The sequence below is a fragment of the Leptosomus discolor genome, chromosome 21 (assembly GCF_034619465.1).
Source record: "Leptosomus discolor isolate bLepDis1 chromosome 21, bLepDis1.hap2, whole genome shotgun sequence".
NCBI lineage: Eukaryota > Metazoa > Chordata > Aves > Leptosomiformes > Leptosomidae > Leptosomus > Leptosomus discolor.
Window position 1 is genome coordinate 8,843,099 of NC_141411.1, and position 13,141 is coordinate 8,856,239.

Genomic DNA, 13,141 nt, shown 5'->3' on the forward strand with positions numbered 1-13,141 from the left:
AACGCACGTCCCGACGTAGCGCCCAACGCACGTCCCGACGTAGCGCCCAACGCACGTCCCGACGTAGAGCTGAAAGTAAGCTAAATCCCGACGTAGAGGCCAAAGCACGTCCCGACGTAGAGGCCAACGCACGTCCCGACGTAGAGGTCAACGCACGTCCCGACGTAGAGCCCAACGCACGTCCCGACGTAGAGCCCAACGCACGTCCCGACGTAGAGGTCAACGCACGTCCCGACGTAGAGGCCAACGCACGTCCCGACGTAGAGCCCAACGCACGTCCCGACGTAGAGCTGAAAGTAAGCTAAATCCCGACGTAGAGCCCAACGCACGTCCCGACATAGAGCCCAACGCACGTCCCGACATAGAGCCCAACGCACGTCCTGACGTAGCGCCCAACGCACGTCCCGACGTAGAGCTGCAAGTTAGCTAACTACAGACGTAGAGCCCAACGCACGTCCCGACGTAGAGCCCAACGCACGTCCCGACGTAGAGCCCAACGCACGTCCCGACGTAGAGCCCAACGCACGTCCCGACGTAGAGCCCAACGCACGTCCCGACGTAGAGCCCAACGCACGTCCCGACGTAGAGCCCAACGCACGTCCCGACGTAGAGCTGAAAGTAAGCTAAATCCCGACGTAGAGCCCAACGCACGTCCCGACGTAGAGCCCAACGCACGTCCCGACGTAGAGCTGAAAGTTAGCTAAATCCCGACGTAGAGGGCAACGCACGTCCCGACGTAGAGGCCAGCGCACGTCCCGACGTAGAGCTGAAAGTAAGCTAAATCCCGAAGTAGAGGCCAACGCACGTCCCGACGTACAGGCCAACGCACGTCCCGACGTAGAGCTGAAAGTTAGCTAACTACAGACGTAGAGGCCAACGCACGTCCCGACGTAGAGCCCAACGCACGTCCCGACTTAGAGGCCAGCGCACGTCCCGACTTAGAGCCCAACGCACGTCCCGACGTAGAGCTTAATGTAAGCTAAATCCCGACGTAGAGCCCAACGCATGTCCCGACGTAGAGCCCAACGCACGTCCCGACGTAGAGCCCAACGCACGTCCCGACGTAGAGCCCAACGCACGTCCCGACGTAGAGCTGAAAGTAAGCTAAATCCCGACGTAGCGCCCAACGCACGTCCCGACGTAGCGCCCAACGCACGTACCGACGTAGAGCTGAAAGTTAGCTAACTACAGACGTAGAGCCCAACGCACGTCCCGACGTAGAGCTGAAAGTTAGCTAACTACAGACGAATTGCCCAACGCGCGTCCAGACGTAGAGCTGAAAGTTAGCTAACTACAGACGTAGAGCCCAACGCGTGTCCCGACGTAGAGCCCAACGCGTGTCCCGACGTAGAGCCCAACGCGTGTCCCGACGTAGAGCCCAACGCACGTCCCGACGTAGAGCCCAACGCACGTCCCGACGTAGAGCCCAACGCACGTCCCGACGTAGAGGCCAACGCACGTCCCGACGTAGAGCTGAAAGTAAGCTAAATCCCGACGTAGAGCCCAACACACGTCCCGACGTAGAGCCCAACGCACGTCCCGACTTAGAGGCCAACGCACGTCCCGACTTAGAGGCCAACGCACGTCTCGACGTAGAGCTGAAGTTAGCTAACTACAGACGTAGAGCCCAACGCACGTCCCGACGTAGAGCCCAACGCACGTCCCGACATACAGGCCAAGGCACGTCCCGACGTAGAGCTGAAAGTAAGCTAAATCCCGACGTAGAGCCCAACGCACGTCCCGACGTAGAGCCCAACGCACGTCCCGGCGTAGAGCTGAAAGTTAGCTAACTACAGACGTAGAGCCCAACGCACGTCCCGACATAGAGCTGAAAGTTAGCTAACTACAGACGTAGAGCCCAACGCACGTCCCGACGTAGAGCTGAAAGTTAGATAACTACAGACGAATTGCCCAACGCGCGTCCAGACATAGAGCTGAAAGTTAGCTAACTACAGACGTAGAGCCCAACGCGCGTCCCGACGTAGAGCCCAACGCGTGTCCCGACGTAGAGCCCAACGCACGTCCCGACGTAGAGCCCAACGCACGTCCCGACGTAGAGCTGAAAGTAAGCTAAATCCCGATGTAGAGCCCAACGCACGTCCCGACGTAGAGCCCAACGCACGTCCCGACGTAGAGCTGAAAGTTAGCTAAATCCCGACGTAGAGACCAACGCACGTCCCGACGTAGAGCCCAACGCATGTCCCGACGTAGAGCCCAACGCACGTCCCGATGTAGAGCTGAAAGTAAGCTAAATCCCGACGTAGAGGCCAACGGACGTCCCGACGTAGAGCTGAAAGTAAGCTAAATCCCAACGTAGAGGCCAACGCACGTCCCGACGTAGAGGCCAACGCACGTCCCGACGTAGAGCTGAAAGTAAGCTAAATCCCGACGTAGAGGCCAACGCACGTCCCGACGTAGAGGCCAACGCACGTCCCGACGTAGAGCTGAAAGTAAGCTAAATCCCGACGTAGCGCCCAACGCACGTCCCGACGTAGCGCCCAACGCACGTCCCGACGTAGCGCCCAACGCACGTCCCGACGTAGAGCTGAAAGTAAGCTAAATCCCGACGCAGAGGCCAACGCACGTCCCGACGTAGAGCCCAACGCACGTCCCGACCTAGAGGCCAACGCACGTCCCGACCTAGAGGCCAACGCACGTCCCGACGTAGAGCTGAAAGTAAGCTAAATCCCGACGTAGAGGCCAACGCACGTCCCGACGTAGAGCTGAAAGTAAGCTAAATCCCGACGTAGAGCCCAACGCACATCCCGACGTAGAGCCGAACGCACGTCCCGACGTAGAGCTGAAAGTAAGCTAAATCCCGACGAAGAGCCCAACGCACGTCCCGACGTAGAGCCCAACGCACGTCCCGACGTAGAGCTGAAAGTAAGCTAAATCCCGATGTAGAGCCCAACGCACGTTCCGACGTAGAGCTGAAAGTAAGCTAAAACCCGACGTAGCGCCCAACGCACGTCCCGACGTAGAGCTGAAAGTAAGCTAAATCCCGACGTAGCACCCAACGCACGTCCCGACGTAGAGCCCAACGCACGTCCCGACGTAGAGCCCAACGCACGTCCCGACGTAGAGCTGAAAGTTAGCTAAATCCCGACGTAGAGCCCAACGCACGTCCCGACGTAGAGCCCAACGCACGTCCCGACGTAGAGCTGAAACTTAGCTAACTACAGACGTAGAGCCCAACGCACGTCCCGACGTAGAGCCCAACGCACGTCCCGACGTAGAGCTGAAAGTAAGCTAAATCCCGACGTAGAGCTCAACGCACGTCCCGACGTACCTGAAAGTAAGCTAAATCCCGACGTAGAGCCCAACGCACGTCCCGACGTAGAGCCCAACGCACGTCCCGACGTAGAGGCCAACGCACGTCCCGACGTAGCGCCCAACGCACGTCCCGACGTAGAGCTGAAATTTAGCTAACTACAGACGTAGAGCCCAACGCACGTCCCGACGTAGAGCCCAACGCACGTCCCGACGTAGAGCCCAACGCACGTCCCGACGTAGAGCCCAACGCACGTCCCGACGTAGAGCTGAAAGTAAGCTAAATCCCGACGTAGAGGCCAACGCACGTCCCGACGTAGAGCTGAAAGTAAGCTAAATCCCGACGTAGAGCCCAACGCACATCCCGACGTAGAGCCCAACGCACGTCCCGACGTAGACCTGAAAGTAAGCTAAATCCCGACGAAGAGCCCAACGCAAGTCCCGACGTAGAGCCCAACGCACGTCCCGACGTAGAGCTGAAAGTAAGCTAAATCCCGACGTAGAGCCCAACGCACGTCCCGACGTAGAGCTGAAAGTAAGCTAAAACCCGACGTAGCGCCCAACGCACGTCCCGACGTAGAGCTGAAAGTAAGCTAAATCCCGACGTAGCACCCAACGCACGTCCCGACGTAGAGGCCAACGCACGTCCCGACGTAGAGCCCAACGCACGTCCCGACGTAGAGCTGAAAGTTAGCTAAATCCCGACGTAGAGCCCAACGCACGTCCCGACGTAGAGCTGAAACTTAGCTAACTACAGACGTAGAGCCCAACGCACGTCCCGACGTAGAGCCCAACGCACGTCCCGACGTAGAGCTGAAAGTAAGCTAAATCCCGACGTAGAGCTCAACGCACGTCCCGACGTACCTGAAAGTAAGCTAAATCCCGACGTAGAGCCCAACGCACGTCCCGACGTAGAGCCCAACGCACGTCCCGACGTAGAGGCCAACGCACGTCCCGACGTAGCGCCCAACGCACGTCCCGACGTAGAGCTGAAATTTAGCTAACTACAGACGTAGAGCCCAACGCACGTCCCGACGTAGAGCCCAACGCACGTCCCGACGTAGAGCCCAACGCACGTCCCGACGTAGAGCCCAACGCACGTCCCGACGTAGAGCTGAAAGTAAGCTAAATCCCGACGTAGAGGCCAACGCACGTCCCGACGTAGAGCTGAAAGTAAGCTAAATCCCGACGTAGAGCCCAACGCACATCCCGACGTAGAGCCCAACGCACGTCCCGACGTAGACCTGAAAGTAAGCTAAATCCCGACGAAGAGCCCAACGCAAATCCCGACGTAGAGCCCAACGCACGTCCCGACGTAGAGCTGAAAGTAAGCTAAATCCCGACGTAGAGCCCAACGCACGTCCCGACGTAGAGCTGAAAGTAAGCTAAAACCCGACGTAGCGCCCAACGCACGTCCCGACGTAGAGCTGAAAGTAAGCTAAATCCCGACGTAGCACCCAACGCACGTCCCGACGTAGAGCCCAACGCACGTCCCGACGTAGAGCCCAACGCACGTCCCGACGTAGAGCTGAAAGTTAGCTAAATCCCGACGTAGAGCCCAACGCACGTCCCGACGTAGAGCCCAACGCACGTCCCGACGTAGAGCTGAAACTTAGCTAACTACAGACGTAGAGCCCAACGCACGTCCCGACGTAGAGCCCAACGCACGTCCCGACGTAGAGCTGAAAGTAAGCTAAATCCCGACGTAGAGCCCAACACACGTCCCGACGTAGAGCTGAAAGTAAGCTAAATCCCGACGTAGAGGCCAGCGCACGTCCCGACGTAGAGGCCAGCGCACGTCCCGACGTAGAGGCCAGCGCACGTCCCGACGTAGAGCCCAACGCACGTCCCGACGTAGAGCCCAACGCACGTCCCGACGTAGAGCTGAAAGTAAGCTAAATCCCGACGTAGCGCCCAACGCACGTCCCGCCGTAGCGCCCAACGCACGTACCGACGTAGAGCTGAAAGTTAGCTAACTACAGACGTAGAGCCCAACGCACGTCCCGACGTAGAGCCCAACGCACGTCCCGACGTAGAGCCCAACGCACGTCCCGACGTAGAGCCCAACGCACGTCCCGACGTACAGCTGAAAGTAAGCTAAATCCCAACGTAGAGCCCAACGCACGTCCCGACGTAGAGCTGAAAGTAAGCTAAATCCCGAAGTAGAGGCCAACGCACGTCCCGACGTACAGGCCAACGCACGTCCCGACGTAGAGCTGAAAGTAAGCTAAATCCCGACGTAGAGGCCAACGCACGTCCCGACGTAGAGGCCAGCGCACGTCCCGACTTAGAGGCCAGCGCACGTCCCGACTTAGAGCCCAACGCACGTCCCGACGTAGAGCTTAATGTAAGCTAAATCCCGACGTAGAGCCCAACGCATGTCCCGACGTAGAGCCCAACGCACGTCCCGACGTAGAGCCCAACGCACGTCCCGACGTAGAGCTGAAAGTAAGCTAAATCCCGACGTAGCGCCCAACGCACGTCCCGACGTAGCGCCCAACGCACGTACCGACGTAGAGCTGAAAGTTAGCTAACTACAGACGTAGAGCCCAACGCACGTCCCGACGTAGAGCTGAAAGTTAGCTAACTACAGACGAATTGCCCAACGCGCGTCCAGACGTAGAGCTGAAAGTTAGCTAACTACAGACGTAGAGCCCAACGCGCGTCCCGACGTAGAGCCCAACGCGTGTCCCGACGTAGAGCCCAACGCGTGTCCCGACGTAGAGCCCAACGCACGTCCCGACGTAGAGCCCAACGCACGTCCCGACGTAGAGCCCAACGCACGTCCCGACGTAGAGCTGAAAGTAAGCTAAAAGCCGACGTAGAGGCCAACGCACGTCCCGACGTAGAGCCCAACACACGTCCTGACGTAGAGGCCAACGCACGTCCCGACGTAGAGCTGAAAGTAAGCTAAATCCCGACGTAGAGCCCAACGCACGTCCCGACGTAGAGCCCAACGCACGTCCCGACTTAGAGGCCAACGCACGTCCCGACTTAGAGGCCAACGCACGTCCCGACTTAGAGGCCAACGCACGTCTCGACGTAGAGCTGAAGTTAGCTAACTACAGACGTAGAGCCCAACGCACGTCCCGACGTAGAGCCCAACGCACGTCCCGACGTAGAGCCCAACGCACGTCCCGACGTAGAGCTGAAAGTAAGCTAAATCCCGACGTAGAGCCCAACGCACGTCCCGACGTAGAGCTGAAAGTAAGCTAAATCCCGACGTAGAGCCCAACGCACGTCCCGACGTAGAGGCCAACGCACGTCCCGACGTAGAGGCCAACGCACGTCCCGACGTAGAGCTGAAAGTAAGCTAAATCCCGACGTAGAGCCCAACGCACGTCCCGACGTAGAGCCAAAGCACGTCCCGACGTAGAGCTGAAAGTAAGCTAAATCCCGACGTAGAGCCCAACGCACGTCCCGACGTAGAGCCCAACGCACGTCCCGACGTAGAGCCCAACGCACGTCCCGACGTAGAGCTGAAAGTAAGCTAAATCCTGACGTAGCACCCAACGCACGTCACGACGTAGAGCTGAAAGTAAGCTAAATCCCGACGTAGAGGCCAACGCACGTCCCGACGTAGAGCCCAACGCACGTCCCGACGTAGAGCCCAACGCACGTCCCGACGTAGAACTGAAAGTAAGCTAAATCCCGACGTAGCACCCAACGCACGTCCCGACGTAGCGCCCAACGCACGTCCCGACGTAGCGCCCAACGCACGTCCCGACGTAGAGCTGAAAGTAAGCTAAATCCCGACGTAGAGGCCAAAGCACGTCCCGACGTAGAGGCCAACGCACGTCCCGACGTAGAGGTCAACGCACGTCCCGACGTAGAGGCCAACGCACGTCCCGACGTAGAGCCCAACGCACGTCCCGACGTAGAGCTGAAAGTAAGCTAAATCCCGACGTAGAGCCCAACGCACGTCCCGACATAGAGTCCAACGCACGTCCCGACATAGAGCCCAACGCACGTCCTGACGTAGCGCCCAACGCACGTCCCGACGTAGAGCTGCAAGTTAGCTAACTACAGACGTAGAGCCCAACGCACGTCCCGACGTAGAGCCCAACGCACGTCCCGACGTAGAGCCCAACGCACGTCCCGACGTAGAGCCCAACGCACGTCCCGACGTAGAGCCCAACGCACGTCCCGACGTAGAGCCCAACGCACGTCCCGACGTAGAGCTGAAAGTAAGCTAAATCCCGACGTAGAGCCCAACGCACGTCCCGACGTAGAGCCCAACGCACGTCCCGACGTAGAGCTGAAAGTTAGCTAAATCCCGACGTAGAGGGCAACGCACGTCCCGACGTAGAGGCCAGCGCACGTCCCGACGTAGAGCTGAAAGTAAGCTAAATCCCGAAGTAGAGGCCAACGCACGTCCCGACGTACAGGCCAACGCACGTCCCGACGCAGAGCTGAAAGTTAGCTAACTACAGACGTAGAGGCCAACGCACGTCCCGACGTAGAGCCCAACGCACGTCCCGACTTAGAGGCCAGCGCACGTCCCGACTTAGAGCCCAACGCACGTCCCGACGTAGAGCTTAATGTAAGCTAAATCCCGACGTAGAGCCCAACGCATGTCCCGACGTAGAGCCCAACGCACGTCCCGACGTAGAGCCCAACGCACGTCCCGACGTAGAGCCCAACGCACGTCCCGACGTAGAGCTGAAAGTAAGCTAAATCCCGACGTAGCGCCCAACGCACGTCCCGAAGTAGCGCCCAACGCACGTACCGACGTAGAGCTGAAAGTTAGCTAACTACAGACGTAGAGCCCAACGCACGTCCCGACGTAGAGCTGAAAGTTAGCTAACTACAGACGAATTGCCCAACGCGCGTCCAGACGTAGAGCTGAAAGTTAGCTAACTACAGACGTAGAGCCCAACGCGTGTCCCGACGTAGAGCCCAACGCGTGTCCCGACGTAGAGCCCAACGCGTGTCCCGACGTAGAGCCCAACGCACGTCCCGACGTAGAGCCCAACGCACGTCCCGACGTAGAGCCCAACGCACGTCCCGACGTAGAGGCCAACGCACGTCCCGACGTAGAGCTGAAAGTAAGCTAAATCCCGACGTAGAGCCCAACGCACGTCCCGACGTAGAGCCCAACGCACGTCCCGACTTAGAGGCCAACGCACGTCCCGACTTAGAGGCCAACGCACGTCTCGACGTAGAGCTGAAGTTAGCTAACTACAGACGTAGAGCCCAACGCACGTCCCGACGTAGAGCCCAACGCACGTCCCGACATACAGGCCAAGGCACGTCCCGACGTAGAGCTGAAAGTAAGCTAAATCCCGACGTAGAGCCCAACGCACGTCCCGACGTAGAGCCCAACGCACGTCCCGACGTAGAGCCCAACGCACGTCCCGGCGTAGAGCTGAAAGTTAGCTAACTACAGACGTAGAGCCCAACGCACGTCCCGACATAGAGCTGAAAGTTAGCTAACTACAGACGTAGAGCCCAACGCACGTCCCGACGTAGAGCTGAAAGTTAGATAACTACAGACGAATTGCCCAACGCGCGTCCAGACATAGAGCTGAAAGTTAGCTAACTACAGACGTAGAGCCCAACGCGCGTCCCGACGTAGAGCCCAACGCGTGTCCCGACGTAGAGCCCAACGCACGTCCCGACGTAGAGCCCAACGCACGTCCCGACGTAGAGCTGAAAGTAAGCTAAATCCCGATGTAGAGCCCAACGCACGTCCCGACGTAGAGCCCAACGCACGTCCCGACGTAGAGCTGAAAGTTAGCTAAATCCCGACGTAGAGACCAACGCACGTCCCGACGTAGAGCCCAACGCATGTCCCGACGTAGAGCCCAACGCACGTCCCGATGTAGAGCTGAAAGTAAGCTAAATCCCGACGTAGAGGCCAACGGACGTCCCGACGTAGAGCTGAAAGTAAGCTAAATCCCAACGTAGAGGCCAACGCACGTCCCGACGTAGCGCCCAACGCACGTCCCGACGTAGAGCTGCAAGTTAGCTAACTACAGACGTAGAGCCCAACGCACGTCCCGACGTAGAGCCCAACGCACGTCCCGACGTAGAGCCCAACGCACGTCCCGACGTAGAGCCCAACGCACGTCCCGACGTAGAGCCCAACGCACGTCCCGACGTAGAGCCCAACGCACGTCCCGACGTAGAGCTGAAAGTAAGCTAAATCCCGACGTAGAGCCCAACGCACGTCCCGACGTAGAGCCCAACGCACGTCCCGACGTAGAGCTGAAAGTTAGCTAAATCCCGACGTAGAGGGCAACGCACGTCCCGACGTAGAGGCCAGCGCACGTCCCGACGTAGAGCTGAAAGTAAGCTAAATCCCGAAGTAGAGGCCAACGCACGTCCCGACGTACAGGCCAACGCACGTCCCGACGTAGAGCTGAAAGTTAGCTAACTACAGACGTAGAGGCCAACGCACGTCCCGACGTAGAGCCCAACGCACGTCCCGACTTAGAGGCCAGCGCACGTCCCGACTTAGAGCCCAACGCACGTCCCGACGTAGAGCTTAATGTAAGCTAAATCCCGACGTAGAGCCCAACGCACGTCCCGACGTAGAGCCCAACGCACGTCCCGACGTAGAGCCCAACGCACGTCCCGACGTAGAGCCCAACGCACGTCCCGACGTAGAGCTGAAAGTAAGCTAAATCCCGACGTAGCGCCCAACGCACGTCCCGAAGTAGCGCCCAACGCACGTACCGACGTAGAGCTGAAAGTTAGCTAACTACAGACGTAGAGCCCAACGCACGTCCCGACGTAGAGCTGAAAGTTAGCTAACTACAGACGAATTGCCCAACGCGCGTCCAGACGTAGAGCTGAAAGTTAGCTAACTACAGACGTAGAGCCCAACGCGTGTCCCGACGTAGAGCCCAACGCGTGTCCCGACGTAGAGCCCAACGCGTGTCCCGACGTAGAGCCCAACGCACGTCCCGACGTAGAGCCCAACGCACGTCCCGACGTAGAGCCCAACGCACGTCCCGACGTAGAGCCCAACGCACGTCCCGACGTAGAGGCCAACGCACGTCCCGACGTAGAGCTGAAAGTAAGCTAAATCCCGACGTAGAGCCCAACGCACGTCCCGACGTAGAGCCCAACGCACGTCCCGACTTAGAGGCCAACGCACGTCCCGACTTAGAGGCCAACGCACGTCTCGACGTAGAGCTGAAGTTAGCTAACTACAGACGTAGAGCCCAACGCACGTCCCGACGTAGAGCCCAACGCACGTCCCGACATACAGGCCAAGGCACGTCCCGACGTAGAGCTGAAAGTAAGCTAAATCCCGACGTAGAGCCCAACGCACGTCCCGACGTAGAGCCCAACGCACGTCCCGACGTAGAGCCCAACGCACGTCCCGGCGTAGAGCTGAAAGTTAGCTAACTACAGACGTAGAGCCCAACGCACGTCCCGACATAGAGCTGAAAGTTAGCTAACTACAGACGTAGAGCCCAACGCACGTCCCGACGTAGAGCTGAAAGTTAGATAACTACAGACGAATTGCCCAACGCGCGTCCAGACATAGAGCTGAAAGTTAGCTAACTACAGACGTAGAGCCCAACGCGCGTCCCGACGTAGAGCCCAACGCGTGTCCCGACGTAGAGCCCAACGCACGTCCCGACGTAGAGCCCAACGCACGTCCCGACGTAGAGCTGAAAGTAAGCTAAATCCCGATGTAGAGCCCAACGCACGTCCCGACGTAGAGCCCAACGCACGTCCCGACGTAGAGCTGAAAGTTAGCTAAATCCCGACGTAGAGACCAACGCACGTCCCGACGTAGAGCCCAACGCATGTCCCGACGTAGAGCCCAACGCACGTCCCGATGTAGAGCTGAAAGTAAGCTAAATCCCGACGTAGAGGCCAACGGACGTCCCGACGTAGAGCTGAAAGTAAGCTAAATCCCAACGTAGAGGCCAACGCACGTCCCGACGTAGAGGCCAACGCACGTCCCGACGTAGAGCTGAAAGTAAGCTAAATCCCGACGTAGAGGCCAACGCACGTCCCGACGTAGAGGCCAACGCACGTCCCGACGTAGAGCTGAAAGTAAGCTAAATCCCGACGTAGCGCCCAACGCACGTCCCGACGTAGCGCCCAACGCACGTCCCGACGTAGCGCCCAACGCACGTCCCGACGTAGAGCTGAAAGTAAGCTAAATCCCGACGCAGAGGCCAACGCACGTCCCGACGTAGAGCCCAACGCACGTCCCGACCTAGAGGCCAACGCACGTCCCGACCTAGAGGCCAACGCACGTCCCGACGTAGAGCTGAAAGTAAGCTAAATCCCGACGTAGAGCCCAACGCACATCCCGACGTAGAGCCGAACGCACGTCCCGACGTAGAGCTGAAAGTAAGCTAAATCCCGACGAAGAGCCCAACGCACGTCCCGACGTAGAGCCCAACGCACGTCCCGACGTAGAGCTGAAAGTAAGCTAAATCCCGATGTAGAGCCCAACGCACGTTCCGACGTAGAGCTGAAAGTAAGCTAAAACCCGACGTAGCGCCCAACGCACGTCCCGACGTAGAGCTGAAAGTAAGCTAAATCCCGACGTAGCACCCAACGCACGTCCCGACGTAGAGCCCAACGCACGTCCCGACGTAGAGCCCAACGCACGTCCCGACGTAGAGCTGAAAGTTAGCTAAATCCCGACGTAGAGCCCAACGCACGTCCCGACGTAGAGCCCAACGCACGTCCCGACGTAGAGCTGAAACTTAGCTAACTACAGACGTAGAGCCCAACGCACGTCCCGACGTAGAGCCCAACGCACGTCCCGACGTAGAGCTGAAAGTAAGCTAAATCCCGACGTAGAGCTCAACGCACGTCCCGACGTACCTGAAAGTAAGCTAAATCCCGACGTAGAGCCCAACGCACGTCCCGACGTAGAGCCCAACGCACGTCCCGACGTAGAGGCCAACGCACGTCCCGACGTAGCGCCCAACGCACGTCCCGACGTAGAGCTGAAATTTAGCTAACTACAGACGTAGAGCCCAACGCACGTCCCGACGTAGAGCCCAACGCACGTCCCGACGTAGAGCCCAACGCACGTCCCGACGTAGAGCCCAACGCACGTCCCGACGTAGAGCCCAACGCACGTCCCGACGTAGAGCTGAAAGTAAGCTAAATCCCGACGTAGAGGCCAACGCACGTCCCGACGTAGAGCTGAAAGTAAGCTAAATCCCGACGTAGAGCCCAACGCACATCCCGACGTAGAGCCCAACGCACGTCCCGACGTAGACCTGAAAGTAAGCTAAATCCCGACGAAGAGCCCAACGCAAGTCCCGACGTAGAGCCCAACGCACGTCCCGACGTAGAGCTGAAAGTAAGCTAAATCCCGACGTAGAGCCCAACGCACGTCCCGACGTAGAGCTGAAAGTAAGCTAAAACCCGACGTAGCGCCCAACGCACGTCCCGACGTAGAGCTGAAAGTAAGCTAAATCCCGACGTAGCACCCAACGCACGTCCCGACGTAGAGGCCAACGCACGTCCCGACGTAGAGCCCAACGCACGTCCCGACGTAGAGCTGAAAGTTAGCTAAATCCCGACGTAGAGCCCAACGCACGTCCCGACGTAGAGCCCAACGCACGTCCCGACGTAGAGCTGAAACTTAGCTAACTACAGACGTAGAGCCCAACGCACGTCCCGACGTAGAGCCCAACGCACGTCCCGACGTAGAGCTGAAAGTAAGCTAAATCCCGACGTAGAGCCCAACACACGTCCCGACGTAGAGCTGAAAGTAAGCTAAATCCCGACGTAGAGGCCAGCGCACGTCCCGACGTAGAGGCCAGCGCACGTCCCGACGTAGAGGCCAGCGCACGTCCCGACGTAGAGCCCAACGCACGTCCCGACGTAGAGCCCAACGCACGTCCCGACGTAGAGCTGAAAGTAAGCTAAATCCCGA